This window comes from Halictus rubicundus, unplaced genomic scaffold (genome assembly GCF_050948215.1).
Source record: "Halictus rubicundus isolate RS-2024b unplaced genomic scaffold, iyHalRubi1_principal scaffold0071, whole genome shotgun sequence".
NCBI classification, from domain to species: Eukaryota; Metazoa; Arthropoda; class Insecta; order Hymenoptera; family Halictidae; genus Halictus; species Halictus rubicundus.
In genome coordinates, this window is record NW_027488612.1 from 85851 (window position 1) to 103418 (window position 17568).

At 40.1% G+C, this 17568-nt stretch overlaps 1 long non-coding RNA gene across 1 annotated transcript in view; it reads left to right on the forward strand.

Annotated features, from left to right (window-relative positions):
• The first annotated feature begins 2869 nt into the window (after window positions 1-2869).
• LOC143363599 (uncharacterized) overlaps window positions 2870-17568 on the forward strand; it is a 73194-nt gene continuing 58495 nt past the window's right edge. Inside the window, exon 1 of the long non-coding RNA XR_013083855.1 lies at window positions 2870-2897. This is a non-coding gene — a long non-coding RNA (uncharacterized LOC143363599). The remainder of the gene's footprint in view (window positions 2898-17568) is intronic.

A 17568-nucleotide genomic window follows, 5' to 3' on the forward strand; every position in this document is an offset into this window, starting at 1 on the left:
GCAATCAAATTCACAGAAGTTATTTATTCATGATCACTATAAGTTGTTTCTATATATGTATTCATTGAGTGATACATGTTATTATTTATTTCCAGTGTTTTCAAATGGGTGAGGTTCGCCAACGGATGCAGTGCTGGTTCGCTTTTTACCTCACGCACTGGTTCCTCGGTCACCCCAGGGTCTCATGTTTCCTTTTCAACGGTTAAGAAGTAATTTTGCAGGTATTTCCTCATTATTTCTTTATCAATGTTTTAATTTGAATAGATTTTGTTTTCTTGAATTTGGAATTTATAGGATGCGGGTCTTAGGGATTGCTATTCCCTTATAACTTCTGCGAAATATATTCTTTACGTTCCATGAGTTTTAGCGCCTTATATATATATACATTAATATATGAAGGGAGGTATGAAATTATTGAGTCGAAGTGGTCAATGTTTTTTCACTTTGCAATCAAATTCACAGAAGTTATTTATTCATGATCACTATAAGTTGTTTCTATATATGTATTCATTGAGTGATACATGTTATTATTTATTTCCAGTGTTTTCAAATGGGTGAGGTTGGCCAACGGATGCAATGCTGGTTCGCTCTTTACCTCACGCACTGGTTCCTCGGTCACCCCAGGGTCTCATGTTTCGTTTTCAACGGTTAAGAAGTAATTTTGCAGGTATTTCCTCATTATTTCTTTATCAATGTTTTAATTTGAATAGATTTTGTTTTCTTGAATTTGGAATTTATAGGATGCGGGTCTTAGGGATTGCTATTCCCTTATAACTTCTGCGAAATATATTCTTTACGTTCCATGAGTTTTAGCGCCTTATATATATATACATTAATATATGAAGGGAGGTATGAAATTATTGAGTCGAAGTGGTCGATGTTTTTTCACTTTGTAATCAAATTCACAGAAGTTATTTATTCATGATCACTATAAGTTGTTTCTATATATGTATTCATTGAGTGATACATGTTATTATTTATTTCCAGTGTTTTCAAATGGGTGAGGTTGGCCAACGGATGCAATGCTGGTTCGCTCTTTACCTCACGCACTGGTTCCTCGGTCACCCCAGGGTCTCATGTTTCGTTTTCAACGGTTAAGAAGTAATTTTGCAGGTATTTCCTCATTATTTCTTTATCAATGTTTTAATTTGAATAGATTTTGTTTTCTTGAATTTGGAATTTATAGGATACGGGTCTTAGGGATTGCTATTCCCTTATAACTTCTGCGAAATATATTCTTTACGTTCCATGAGTTTTAGCGCCTTATATATATATACATTAATATATGAAGGGAGGTATGAAATTATTGAGTCGAAGTGGTCAATGTTTTTTCACTTTGCAATCAAATTCACAGAAGTTATTTATTCATGATCACTATAAGTTGTTTCTATATATGTATTCATTGAGTGATACATGTTATTATTTATTTCCAGTGTTTTCAAATGGGTGAGGTTCGCCAATGGATGCAGTGCTGGTTCGCTCTTTACCTCACGCACTGGTTCCTCGGTCACCCCAGGGTCTCATGTTTCCTTTTCAACGGTTAAGAAGTAATTTTGCAGGTATTTCCTCATTATTTCTTTATCAATGTTTTAATTTGAATAGATTTTGTTTTCTTGAATTTGGAATTTATAGGATGCGGGTCTTAGGGATTGCTATTCCCTTATAACTTCTGCGAAATATATTCTTTACGTTCCATGAGTTTTAGCGCCTTATATATATATACATTAATATATGAAGGGAGGTATGAAATTATTGAGTCGAAGTGGTCAATGTTTTTTCACTTTGCAATCAAATTCACAGAAGTTATTTATTCATGATCACTATAAGTTGTTTCTATATATGTATTCATTGAGTGATACATGTTATTATTTATTTCCAGTGTTTTCAAATGGGTGAGGTTGGCCAACGGATGCAATGCTGGTTCGCTCTTTACCTCACGCACTGGTTCCTCGGTCACCCCAGGGTCTCATGTTTCGTTTTCAACGGTTAAGAAGTAATTTTGCAGGTATTTCCTCATTATTTCTTTATCAATGTTTTAATTTGAATAGATTTTGTTTTCTTGAATTTGGAATTTATAGGATACGGGTCTTAGGGATTGCTATTCCCTTATAACTTCTGCGAAATATATTCTTTACGTTCCATGAGTTTTAGCGCCTTATATATATATACATTAATATATGAAGGGAGGTATGAAATTATTGAGTCGAAGTGGTCAATGTTTTTTCACTTTGCAATCAAATTCACAGAAGTTATTTATTCATGATCACTATAAGTTGTTTCTATATATGTATTCATTGAGTGATACATGTTATTATTTATTTTCAGTGTTTTCAAATGGGTGAGGTTCGCCAACGGATGCAGTGCTGGTTCGCTCTTTACCTCACGCACTGGTTCCTCGGTCACCCCAGGGTCTCATGTTTCCTTTTCAACGGTTAAGAAGTAATTTTGCAGGTATTTCCTCATTATTTCTTTATCAATGTTTTAATTTGAATAGATTTTGTTTTCTTGAATTTGGAATTTATAGGATGCGGGTCTTAGGGATTGCTATTCCCTTATAACTTCTGCGAAATATATTCTTTACGTTCCATGAGTTTTAGCGCCTTATATATATATACATTAATATATGAAGGGAGGTATGAAATTATTGAGTCGAAGTGGTCAATGTTTTTTCACTTTGCAATCAAATTCACAGAAGTTATTTATTCATGATCACTATAAGTTGTTTCTATATATGTATTCATTGAGTGATACATGTTATTATTTATTTCCAGTGTTTTCAAATGGGTGAGGTTGGCCAACGGATGCAATGCTGGTTCGCTCTTTACCTCACGCACTGGTTCCTCGGTCACCCCAGGGTCTCCTGTTTCCTTTTCAACGGTTAAGAAGTAATTTTGCAGGTATTTCCTCATTATTTCTTTATCAATGTTTTAATTTGAATAGATTTTGTTTTCTTGAATTTGGAATTTATAGGATGCGGGTCTTAGGGATTGCTATTCCCTTATAACTTCTGCGAAATATATTCTTTACGTTCCTTGAGTTTTAGCGCCTTATATATATATATATACACATTAATAACCAAATTACGAGAAGTGCCCAAAAACAGGCCATTAGTCCGCACAGTACTGCGGTATCTTTATTTTCCGAGATATTTGCAAAAAACTGCCTATTTTGATGAAAAATTCTGCCTATTTTGAATGACCGACTTTGTTCTTTAGGGCGGGGGAGGGTTCTTTCGTTAATACCTACAATGCACAACAAACTTTCGTTAATACACCCTGTGAAAGTATCGAGTCGAAGGGGTCAATGTTCTTCCACTTTGCAATCAAATTCACAGAAGTAATTGTTCGCGAGAGGAAATGGGTTTTAATAATTGGAATGGTTTCTTTATCACACACTGTTTTATTCTGTACATCCGATCTCTACAAGAAACCATGCAAGACTGCCGCAGGAGACTGTGTGCCTCGCGTGGCTGCGCGGCAAACCTCGCGTCGATCGGCAAACCTCGATCGCGACCCTTTTTTTGGTCTGATTACCGACTTATTTGTCCCCAGGTCGTAGCGGCTTTTCACGCCGACCGGCAAACCTCGGTCCCGACCATGGGGCACAATGCTTCGGTGTTTTATTTTATAATCCGTCCCCGAGCACAATGGGGTACCCGGAATCCAAGAACCAATGTATAACCATAACAGAATGATAGAACGATAACTAACTATAGAACGATATAATTACATCACTAAAATGAGGCTACGGTCTAGCCGCGGCGGGAACAGTAATTTTTTCATGATCACTATAAGCTGTTTCTGTACTATATGTATCGATTGCCAAATGATTCCTTCAAATATCTCGATGCTTTAAATTTGACTGTGAGTTCCGACCTGACATGAGTATAGAAATGCCGCGAGTGGAAATACTGGAACATTTCGGCAAGAAAAAAACGTAGATAAAACGAAAATATACGAAATAGACATAATAAAGGATTTATTTTGTACATATTAAGAAGCAATATTTTATTCACTATATTGTCTTTTAATCTATTTCTTTTTTTTACTAATTATTTCGCCAGTCTTTGAGAATACTCTTTCGGAAGGAACAGATCTTGCCATAACACAAAGATACTCCTTTGCAAGCTTTGATAGTGTTACGTCCCAAGTGGGATGAATTACGATTTTAAGAGGATAGGACGCAGTTTCAAACCTACCTGCATACACCGGCTATGGTTCGGGAAATTGAGGATCGTTTAAATAACTTTGTACCCTTATTTTGAAAACAACAATATTATTGATTTATTCAAAGTGTGGTTCTGAATCAGAGATTACAAATTTGATTTTACAAATATGGTTTATATAGCGCATATACTGGAGTGCTTACAAATAGTTTGATAATAATAATAATAATATTAATATTACCGTGATCACGGGTTCGAATTCGGTTACAATATACTCCGACTGCTGACACTGGTCTTTGAAACGGTTTGTCGCGAAACAACTGAATGAACTATTTTAACTTCAAAAGAGGTTACTGGACTATTGACTATGACTGAATAACTGATTGTTGACGATTGTCTGACCGACTGACTGTTTATAACTGAATTTGAGGAGTTGGTCCCCCTTTTTATGAGATGGACAGTCCTTTGTTTTTCAAAGATGCTAGCACAGGAGTCTCTACCTTGCATCTTTTTACCTTCTTGATGTCTTCTGGCTAGTGTGTCGACACTCCTATTGAGGCGTCCGAAAGTGTCGTCAGTCCGCCTGTCCTACTCCGCGGGGTCGTAAATCCCGTTTCGCTTGCTCGCGGACGATATTCGGGCCTTGACGGAGTTACGGGATAGCTACGTCTAGTTGAAATGAAACTCGACGTTTTGGAACAACACTTCAATATATTTTAACTTAACATTTACAAGTCAGTTGGCGAGGTATGACGCGTACAACGAGTTTTCTAGACGCGATCGATTTGTGTTTTCTTCGAGGTATCTTAGCTTTCTGCGGTTCGGTGTCGTGTCGTCTATAAAGTCAACTCGGGCTCTTCTTCTATTGGTTAATGGGTGGTGCATTTGGTCGTCGGAGTGGGGATGCGATTTGGTGGAATTGTGTTTAGATGATCTGAATGGATTAGGTGTGAGAGATATGGGAAAGATGGTCTGGAAAATTAAATGTTTGTGTATTGCCCCTTCAATGGGCTCGTTCACGGAGGTCTCCAAGTGGTGTCCGATGACACTCCAAATCTTGGGACCGTCGCTTCGCCTAAAGTGTTTTGGCTATCGCAGCCGACCGTGTTTATTATAACTCACTTTCGGTCTGTGTGGGACCGAACACCTACCATGAAGTCGGCATCCCTTCTTGCAATTTGGCATAATTGGACACCCTTTCTGTTCGTTCTCAGGGTGTAACTGATCTTTGCTGCGTGTCTTGCAGGAAGATAAGTTGGAGTCGTTTTGCGCGCTACCTAACTGCGTAGAATTTTTAACGTGTATCTTAATTCTATTTATTTCTCCTCGCGTGACATCACTGGGTTTGCATTGTCACGTTGCCCTGATTTTGAGGATTTTGAGATTTTGAGTGAGGCCGGGCCACGCTCGGCCGCGCGATACGTGGTCCACCCGTGACAAACGGTATCTCGTAGGCTCGATTTTCCCGACGGATCTTACAAGGTTCGAGACTTGAAACGGGCGCCAGACACTCGCAAGTGTCACACGAACAATTCGTAACGAACGCGAGACGCGAATTATAACACCGAACCTACGAGAGCCGCGCTAGGTTCTGAATAGCGACAGCCTGGGCCAGGATTCTACGCGGAGGGAATACGGGACGTTTCCCGCGGCGGAAAGATTTCTCATGAGAAAAGCGAACACGGGTATGGGCTTGGAACGAACATTTATTTAGTCCGGTTGTTACAGGCGGCTGCCGGGAAGGCCCGGCAGCGATGGAAACGAAGCCCGCGCGGTTTTACAAAAATGTACGACAGTTGGACGGTCGCTCGCGCTTCTTACACCCGGCTCTATTCTATCGCAATTTTCCTGACTGTAATCTAGTGTTGGTAATTCGCGGTTGCAAAGTAAGTTTTATTCGCGGAGGCGGCTTCTGTTGAGGTGGTATGTTAAAATTTTGGCACTGATTCGCGTAGTGCCCTATCTTCCCGCATCGGTTACATTTTATCGGTGTGTTCTGTCTAAATGGATTGCTTCCTACTGGTTTTTCAAACGGTCGCGTTGTCGGTCTAGGATTAACAGGCCGTTCTGTTTGTCCGGTCCATGTCCTATCGGTTGTCGGTCTACCGATTCCGCGTCTATTTCTGGAGTCTCGCTCCCACATTTCGGCTTCTAAGGCGTAGCCTTGTGCTTCCGAAATATTACTCGGTTTATTTGGATACACGAGGACGGCAAGCTCATAACGCAAGTTCCTAACATATGTTCTAACGGCTTCCTTATCTAAAATGCTAAGAGCAACTTGCCTGGTCTAAGGCGTAGCCTTGTGCTTCCGAAATATTACTCGGTTTATTTGGATACACGAGGACGGCAAGCTCATAACGCAAGTTCCTAACATATGTTCTAACGGCTTCCTTATCTAAAATGCTAAGAGCAACTTGCCTGGTCGTAGGGCGCGAATTCTCGTTTTGTGTCGCGTACCGATATTCATTTAACTGCTGTCTAAAGCGAAGAGTATAGTTCATCACGCCTTCCGTCTTTCCCTGAATTATATTATTCAATTTATCTCTCGCGGCGTCTGGCGAAACACTTGGGAACACGTATGTTCGCAACGCGTCGTATAAGTTGTCGTAACTATTAATTTCTAAATACCGAATGCTTCTTTCCGCTTGATCGATGATTTTAGTAGTAAGTATTATGTCAAGTAAAATATCCGGTTCGTAGCAACGAGATCTAGCGCGCTTAACCAGTCGTATACAATCCTCAACCCCGGAGTCATCCCGTCCTTTGAGAGGTTTTATGGTGTCGACCAGGTCTTTGGCCCTTTTAAAACGATGCTCGTCATACCTGGGCTCCGTATTGTTGCTAACCCGTTGCTAACGGTAGTCGGAAGTGGTTCTTAAATGATCCGTCTCCTTCGTCCATTTCCCTTTCCTCTGCGGGATGTCCCGCGTAGGGTTGCCTGCAGCGATGTCACCATACGTAGCTGTAGTCTCGTCGTCCACAAGCAGTGGTTTTAATACTTTATGAAATGGCAGTGTTCCCTGTCTTCTTTTGTCGTTTTTAGTTGCCAGTATCGCAATATTTTGCGTAATTTTTTCCTGTTGCGTGGTCAAGGTTTGGATAGATTTCGTGAACGCCACGATGGCTTCTTCGAGAGGATTGGACATCCTGATTTTTCCCTTCTTTGGTCCGTTATACAAATCGTGACGACCTTCTGGACTTGTCCCTCAGCTTTCAACAGGTTCCGTGGATCCGGTTGTCTCCCGAGTTTTCCAGTCGTCCTCTTGTGTATATCCTGGCAGGATCGCCAAAATGTTACGGGGAAAAACGTAACTTCAACAAAGATACCGCCTAGCGATCGCGTTCCGTAGATACTCGGTCGAATAGGGGTTTAAAATAAAAGAGACACAGAATTTAGTCTAAGACTGACACGAATATTCTGGTTCTTTATTGGGGGTTCTCCGGTTTAAGTACTATTTCTTATCGCTATGGATGCGCTGGTTTTTGGGGGTGGGTGGATACAGTCATCGGGTACTATCTGCTAAGGGCAAGGTACAGGGGCGATCGGTGGCTGCTTGTTTGTTATACAATGTGTCATCGGTCCTGAGTCATCTAGTCGTTACACGTTCCAGCTCAATAGTAATAATCCGTCATAAACCGCTCCATACAGAGCAGCGCCGGGGGACGGTACCTAAACAAACCGAGTCTATCGTAGGTATGCCTATCCCCATCTCTGCCGCGGCTGTTGGCCCAATTTTTGAGGCCGAAGACCGTCACGCTACACAGTATGTGTGACCGCTGTAGCCATTATTTCGAATTCAGCCGAAAATGCGTGTGAAACAAGGCCTGTCTCTTCCACTCTGAACCAATCGGCCGCGCATTCGTATCTAGATACGTCACCGCAGTCCTGCCGGGGAACCTTCTTCTAAGCTTCGCATCAATACAATGTCATCACTTCGAACCCATACGAAATGGCGTCTTGACACCCTCTACAATCGTGTAGTAGTGGGCGGTAACAGTTTAATATCTTAGTCCACTCCTATAATCCACACTGTATACGAAGGCGGCGATGAATGGTTTCCCCGATGCCTTCTCTCAATATGTAGTATATAATATTGGGCACCTTGGTGAGGAATAGGTTGTACACTGTTTGGTATAATAACTTTATTCCTCTATGGTATGTAGCGGCCCGGCTGCCGCCACACCGCTCCCTCTTGTATACCGAAGGGTACCAGGGTTTTTCCAGGGAGACACCGGCGTGACCTCGGTATGGACATACCTGGTACCTTCCTCTGCGCGGTTAGACTGTTATAAATAGCGCCAAAAAGCCTACCGAGTTCAGTTGGTTGCTCGCTGCCGTTCAGGACCACTCCTGTCAAACGTTGTATCATCACCGAAATAATAAACACCGTGTATACATCCCAAGCGACTTTCCTACCGCGTGTTATTGAACCAGTCTCTACAGGTACGATGGTTCGCGTTATAACTGTTCGTTTCGAGATTTCTTAAATGGTACTTGGTGGTTCGCGATATATGTTTATTTCGGAGAGTTCGTCTCGCCCGTCTGCCTGTTCGATTTGTATCTGCTCGGTCTTGTCGTGTCCTGTCTATCGTCAGTTCGGTTTTTTCGTGATTGGATGATTTTGGATTTAGGTGGGAAAATATAGTGTTTTGTAATTGGACGTGGGTGCATTGGGAGGAGTTTTGAGTTGATGGGAGTGGGAGACTGTCAGGGATTCCTGGTTTTGTCTCCGTTCGTCAATGGCGTGATTTATTACTGTGTTTCGTTCGTCGTTTCGTTAGTTTGGTCGCATGTGCTGTCCATCTGTCGGGGTCAAGATTGTCGAATTGCGGTGGTCGTAAACTTATTTTTTCGGTCGTTTATACCTAGTTCGCACGTGTTTTTAATGGGACATCCCCTTCAGGTATGTCCCTTTGTCGCCTGGAGGAACGGTACGGTACGACCTTCGGTGTTGCCGTCGCAACACACAGCTTACATCCAATATCATGGAGTTAATCACACGGGAATTTCTTAGTAAAAATAGTATCTATTGAGTCATTGGTGTTCGGTGCGGATTTTTTGAAAATGACACGCGGACGATTGTTCCGCCCAAGGTCGTAAATCTTGGGCCCGGTGGTCGCGGACGCGTCACTCCCGATACCGCCGCGGTTTACTGTCCGCCAAATCAATTTTGGACAGCTGTTTCAAATGTTGATTTGCTGAATTTAGTCGGAAGCGCGTTTCATCCCAGACCTGCTAGAGGATTCGTCAGTAAGGCTGATCTTAGCAGGCCCTGCCTTAGACGCGTCGGTTCGTCTCGTGTGATTGTTGGTTTCGATCGCGAGAGCGTTCCGCGTCGGATCTTGGTTGCACGCGCGATGCAAGATGTTCTTGCAACGCTATCACGAACAGAAGTGAGCTCAGATCGAGCGATCCTCACGAGCATTGTTTCTGACAAAAACCGTTCGTCCTCACGAGAATTGTTTTGACAAAAGCTGATCGCTTGCCAGGCTCGCATAGCCCGACGACGGAACCCCGTCAAAGCAAAACTGAATGTTTCACGTTTGAATCAAACTAGTGAGCGTTTGATTTTTAGGTGAGACTCCTTTATGTATTGAAAGGGTAGTCCTCATGGAAGAGGGAGTGCACTGATTGGTTCTGCTGAATGTTGCGTTACCCAATCAGCGCATCATTGACTGATTGTCACCCTGTTTGGGTAATCTGGATGGGCTTGCCCTGGAGAGTATAAGCTGATGCCGGTCTCTCAACAAGGCTGACCCTTGACACTTTTGAACAGTGCCCTTTTGTTTTGGGTGGTCCTTCGTAGGACTTAATTTATGACATCCCGCAACCATAGGAAGTGACCACAAACGAAAGGCAGGCTGTGATGCGAGCCTGGATGGTCGTCACTGTTGCGCCGTGCCTAATCGTTGAAGGTGATCACTTAGTTACGAGCGTATCATAAACAATTGTCCGAAGGCAAGCACCACTTGAATTGTTCCTTGCGACGGAACAATTGGGAAACAAGAATGCACAGGTTACCTGAAAGATGGCAACAAGTCCTTACAAATAATGGAAATTATATCATTGAATAATATTAAACACGTATTTTTATAAATTGATTCAAATGTTTTCTTTAAAATACGACAGAACTTTCCCTCCAATCTAATATATTTTTATAACAGTTTCAAGTACCAAATATTTGCAGTTTTTGATGCTCCGCGAATTAAAAAACGGAATTTCAAACAGGAAGAATCGTAGAATACGACCATATCTTAAAAAAATTTTTTACACTTTATAATCGGTGGGAGAATTTCCAGAACAAAGATGTTTCTAATATATTTTCATTAAGAAATTACATTTGCGTATAACATGATAAATTATTTAAGAAGAATTTTATATGTATAATTTACGTATGATAAAATACATATAAGGATGTGCGATGATGTTTCACTAAATGCCAGGAACGTTACCTATTTCCATGGTGTTATAAAGGAGAGATACGGATAGTTTACCTAAGGAGCTGTGGAGCCCCTAAAAACATTTTTTTTGTGCCACGCACAGCAGGGAACTGTCAACGCGCTCTCGAAAGGCCATCTGGAAAGGGCCGAGAGGCCAGAGAAGAAATTCGGTTCCAAAGTCTGACACGGTTGCCGCTAGTAAACGCTAGGACCAAAACCAGGGTTGTAATTTTGAGCCGGCTGGCCGGGCCTGCCAGATATGCATTGACCTTTAATCTCCAATCTGGGATCTCGGATGTGCCCAGGGAGAGCGATCACGACAGCCGTTATCGCGGCGGTGCTGTTGTCACGGCCCGATAAGACCAAGACAACAACCCTCGCAACACGTCACCAGGCCCAAGTTCACGACTGATTCAGCACCCGACAACTTTGAACCATTAAACAGTCCCAAACCTTTGTACCCCAAAGAAGATTACCCATTAATATATAAGACCCCAAACCCGTGTACCCAGCAGTCGACGATCACCTCTGCTACGGCACGTCTCGCCGATCCAACTTTCAAAATAAAAAGCAAGTTCAAATTCCCGAAATCTTCGAGTATTCAATCGCGAAAGTGAAATACGGCGTTCCTTCGCGAAACCAGCCATTTCACCGTAACATTTTGGCGATCCTGCCAGGATACCGGTTCATCTGCTGGAAGAAAATCTTCAACGGCAACCAACCACGGCTGTTTGACCACGAAGACGGACTACGAGAGCCCTTCCGAAGCAATACATCGGTATCGACGAACCAAGGTCAGTACGACATCTTAAGTTATCGAGAATAGAATCGAACAGTTCCCCTACGTTAACCAAGAAAATGGCTAAACCAAACGGAACCGTAATGGTAAGCGAAGAGATACTCAATGGAATTCTCAATTCAATGAAAGAATTGCAATCCGCGGTTACCTCTTTAAGCAAAACTACTGCTAAAGAAAACGAAAACCGACAGAAAGAAATTATAGAATTATCCAAGTTAATGAACATCACCGCTACTATGACCGACGACAGCGCATCTCGGAACAGAGGCCAAAGAAACTCCTCAAGAAGACACGGGGAACATTCATCAGGGAACAACTCGGAAGATGATGAACCCGAAATAACTGCAACTTCCAATGCAACAATTGGACAAACGGCGTCAAACGCCATTCGTACTATCCGAACGCTGAAAGGAAGAGACGACCTAGGAGTAGAAGACTTCATAAGTGATGTCAGGTACGCCAGATCCGTATGTCGCGACAAGCATATGCTTCTGAAACTCGTAATTGCGGAGAAAATCACGGATAAAGCAGAGCGAGCCATCCGATACTTACGTATAGACACCTACGAACAGCTCTACGAGGCCCTCAGGACATACGTCACCTCGCCCAATACCGTCAATACCAGCAGAAATAAGCTGCAAAACACGCGACAAGGACAAATGGAGAGCGTAATGAGTTTCAATCTGAGATTCAGACAATCCCTGAACGAATTGAAATACGCTATCCAGTACAAACACAACAACCCAGCGGCAAGGAAGATTGCCATCGATGAAGACGAAGACAATATAACCGAGGATGCAGAAGAAAGTATTATATCCATGAGAGATGAAAAAGATGACTCAAGAAACAATGTTTCAAAAGTAAATAATGTTATTTGTACAAAACAAGAGGAATACGAATCTCAACTGATGCATATAGTTACAACTAATTCAGAAAGCTCAAAGTATTCTGTTGAAACAGTTAAGACTAACGAGGCTGTGAATACTGATCTCAGTACAGAAGTAGATAATCTAACGACAAAACAGTATATTGAATCAACAGATATTTCGGAAACTACTACTCATGTTGACAAAGACTATGCCACTAACAAATCAGTGGTACCTCTGGGAAATAATGAGGGTGATACTATGAAAAGCATAAAAGACGTTTTAACAGAAGATGCAATGGTATGTTTCGATAATTCAGAAGACCATTCGAATGCTAGTTATCCTGAAAAACTACAAAATGAAAATGAAGCTAATCTTACTCGAGAATCTTCTCCAGAAAGTGAAATGCCTGATTTGTGCATGTATGACGAAACAAAAAACTCTTTACCTGAAACCTGTGTGAAAAGGAAATCAGATAATGAAGAGTATAAACAGGAAGAAGAAGAAAAGTGTGAGTTACCTTCCTTTGATTCTTGTAGAAACTTGGAAACAGATTCATCTCCAAGCAACACAAATGAAAAAATGATACCCAAACTCGTCATAAAGAAGACTGATGCTTCAATTCCTAAAACAGAATACTTATTGGATTCTACACAATCCGAAAATCTTTCTGATAAATATAATACAAAGTTATTACCTGGTTTGCGGCCAAAAATACCTAAAATGATAATCGTGAAAAGCAGATCACGTTCAGCAACTCCTACTACTGAAATCTTGGAAAAAAATAAATCTGAAAAGTCTCGAAGCTTTTCGTCAGAGCATAATGATACTAGCATGGATGTAGATAATAGCGATTCTGAATCATATACATTAAAATACAAAAACTACGAAAGCAAAGTTCCAAAAGTGAAAATAAAGTTGGACAACATTTTTTCTAAGGATTTGAAGGTTTATGTGAAACGAAAAGCTACTAAAAAGAACGTCTCAAGAAGTAAAGTAAAAAGAATTAAAATTCCAGAAAACAAGAATTCCTCAATAAAGTATGGAACAGAAGACAGTTCAGAGGCAGAAATTAGTGGTTCTGATGATGATGAAGCTGAGAAAATACCGAAATTAAAATTAAAGAAGCAAGATGAGGACATGATTTTATCGTTAGAAAGAACCAAGGAAAATGATACAAATACTTCAAAAACACTTATCAAGAAATCTAAAAAATCCAAAGAAGAAGGCGTTAAACACTTTAATGATGATGAAATAAGAAAAAAATGTCCGCAATATATTACTGCAAAAATTCCTAAAGTGATAATAAAAAGAATACAAGTTGGCGCAGAATTTAAATGCGAAATTAGTAAGAATAAAAAGTTTTCTAATATTGATGCATCAAAGTGGCAACCGAAAGTTCAATTAGAAAGACTGAAGATTCTAGACCACATTGCGAAAGATACAAAGGAACCAGAACTCTTGTTAAGTGATAAATTACATGTCGAACATGATATTAATAAAAACGATTCAGATTATAACGAAAGAGTTAAATTATGTAGATCTAATTCAGTATCCAATTTATCGACTATTAAATATAAGCAGAGAAGATTTTCTGATCCTGATTACACGAAAATAGATGTGAAATCAACTTTAACTGATATTGATTTAAAAGATAATAAAAGTAAACCACCGAATGCTAATGAAGTAAATAATCTTAAAATAATCGATGATGAGAATAGAAACTTAAAAAGAAAAGTTGATTCTTCGGACGAAAGCCAAACTACTATAGAACTTCTACCAGCATCTCCTGATAGCAGTGACATTGACAATGAATCAAAGAACCGTGAATTTGAAAGTATATCTAGAATGCACTTAGATGATGCCATACCAACTCAATTGGAGCTGGAATTAGATCTCATTGATCTCAGAAATACCCAACATTCAGATGCGCTTACGCCAAAAATTAATATGTTAAACTACGCAAATATTGATAAATATGAGCATGCATCACATTCTAAAAACGAATGTGTAGACACTGGAACATCAAAAACATTTTTCAATGATTTACAATGCTCTCCGCAAAGTGCCTTTAATAAAAACAAAGTGCAAAGTCCAGAAAAGAAATCAAACGATTATTTTTATTGCAATGACTTATTAGTTAAGGAAGTCTTAGCTGCTAAGGAAACACTGAAGAAATGTCTATCTCAATCTGAAAATGAAAATAAGGAGAAAAGGGTATCAAGACCTAAAACTGTAGCAGAAAAGAAACAGGGTTTAAGTTTTAGTTTTCAAAATCTCGAAAAATCATGTTATAAATCGGAAGATAAGAAATTTACAAGCACAGGAAAGAAAGAATATAAATCTGTTCAGCAACTGGATATTAAAGAAGTTGAAGAAAACCATACCAAACAAGATGAACATTCTTCTAAGGGACAACAATTAAAATGGGAAGAGTCACAAGAAGAAACATCTTACAACTGTCCTACAGCTTCTACGTGTAGATCTACCAGCGTACCTGAGTTAGCTACAATTTCTTTAAAAGCAAACAAAAAAAAAAAAAAAAAAAAATTCAGTCAAATTGCTATCAGCAAAGAATCTTTGAACATAGAAACTAATACGCTCAATCCCTCGAACAATCTGGATACCCTACAGGATACATAGAAACTTACAAAAAAAAAAAAAAAATCAGAAAAGAAAACAATAAATAGTATTCAAGATCAAAGACCGAATGATAGTTCAAGCGAAACAAAGACAAAAGAAGATAATATGCCATTATTAGTGCCAGAGTTTGCTTTAAATTTTGATTCTAAGTCGGATAGAGACAGTTCTAGATCACCACCTGTTATTACCAATCAGGAAGAAAGTGACAATGCAGTAGAAAATACGAAAGATACAAAGAATAAAGTGATAACTCCAATCGAGAAAATAGAAGAGAATATTAAACATTCCTATAAAGACTGTGAAATGACTATAGGTGATATTATAACACAACTGGCTTACCATGAAAAGGCAACAATAAAGCATAGAAGATATACAAGAAACGTATTTATACCATAACGAAGTAAGGATAATTGTAGGAATAGATATAAAACCATACGTAAAACTAGATGAGAACATTGTAGAACACTATTCGAGAATTAAAAATATATGCGAACAAGAAAATTGTACACAAAGTTTAGAAATCCAAAGCATACTTTCTAGACTTAACATACTGAAAACAAAAATAATTCATTTAAAATCTTGGTTACACATGAGAACTAAAAGAGGAGTTTTAAACTTTGTAGGAAGTATTTCCAAAACACTATTCGGTACATTAGACGAGGACGATTTAAATTTAGTTAATGAAAACAAAGACAAACTATTCGATCGGCAGAATACAATGAACCTCATACTACAGAACCAAACAGCGATCATAAAAACAATCTTAAATTATGAAGTACAAAACTCGCAAAATTTACTCAAGAAGCACATAAGGAATTCTAATCAAATCACAACACAGATAATGGCATTAGAAGCAGTAGTATTCGAAAGTATAGAACAAATAGACACACTTAACACAGCTATACTGATAGAAAAAAAAAAGGAATAGTTCACCCAGACATTCTTACCAACGAAGTATTTTTAGATGGATACATTAGAATATTAAAAGAAAATAAATTACAATCAATTATAGAACCAACAGAAGGTAAAAATTGTTACACTGAGGTATCCGAAGTCAGAACCATAGAAGCCACCGCACCGGTACCATACAACAGCAGTCCTCCACCGAGTTACGACCTACCACCACAATTCAGGTTACAAGAAATGAACGACATCGAACTAGACATCGCACCTGTCAGGAGAAAACGAGTTCGTTTCGGAGCAACGAAAGTCTAATGAGGGGGGAATGTCACGGCCCGATAAGACCAAGACAACAACCCTCGCAACACGTCACCAGGCCCAAGTTCACGACTGATTCAGCACCCGACAACTTTGAACCATTAAACAGTCCCAAACCTTTGTACCCCAAAGAAGATTACCCATTAATATATAAGACCCCAAACCCGTGTACCCAGCAGTCGACGATCACCTCTGCTACGGCACGTCTCGCCGATCCAACTTTCAAAATAAAAAGCAAGTTCAAATTCCCGAAATCTTCGAGTATTCAATCGCGAAAGTGAAATACGGCGTTCCTTCGCGAAACCAGCCATTTCACCGTAACACTGTCAAAGGGCGGCCCGGTCTTTCGATCTTTGATCGGAGTGTAATCGCGAAACTTTATTTCAACGAAACTTTATTTATTCTCGCCCGTACATGTTAACGTTATTGATTGTCTAGGCGAACTGCGCCGCGGATCGTCAGATTGCGTCGCGATCGTCGAATTCCATCGACGTCGTCGCTGCCCTGCTACCCCTTGTGGCAAATCGTGCGCTCGCGCGCTCTTACAGGAGGGACGTGAATAAATGTGCCACGTCACAGCATAATAGTTCATAATAATTCTTTGTCTGAGGGTTTATTCATTGACGGTCGAACCACCGGACGTGACATGGTATATATTCGTGAACAGGAGAACGAGATCTATAAGTGTGCGAAGTTTCAATACTATCTGTTATGAGGACAACGGTTCTGGCTTATATCGGTTACGGTTATGGTTCTTAAGTACCAATATTATATCGATCCTATAACTGTTATTTTTTGGTTCCAGTTTCATTTATAATTCGGTTCTGTGATAGAACGTAGAGTATACAATGTGTGCAAGCAACTAAATCATCGTCAGTGCGACCCTAAAATACCATGATGAAAGGTTAGCGTATGCTGACAAAACACAAAACTGTTCGACGAGGTCGGTCAACTATTGATATCTGTACCACCTCACCTCACCTATTTCGATGATTTTTTAATATGTTGTAGATGTCAACATCGTGAACACAATTGTAAAAACTCACTTGTATATTTATCGTTTTGTTCCTATATAGGGCGAAAGCTCGGGATCTGCTTTCGCCGTATTTCAGATCAGGTTACCTATGCGACTTGACTTTGTTATGGAGTCGCCCGAGAGTGAACACGGAGAATGAGAGAGGCGAGAGGTAGTTGCAGACCATACAGTTGTCAGCCGTGTAGCAATACAGTATTCCCTCCGAAAGTGATAAAACCTCCGGGCTCTGGAGTACAGTTTTCTTTTGCTATAAGTCGATGGCTCGGTACGACTTTCGACCTATTATGAATAACGGTATCTATGTCGCTTCGGTTTGTTCTTGAGCGGACCGCGAGTGAGTAAGGAGAATGTGCCAGAGGTTTGAATGTGGCGGCAAACTACAAAGTGGTTGGCCGAGCAG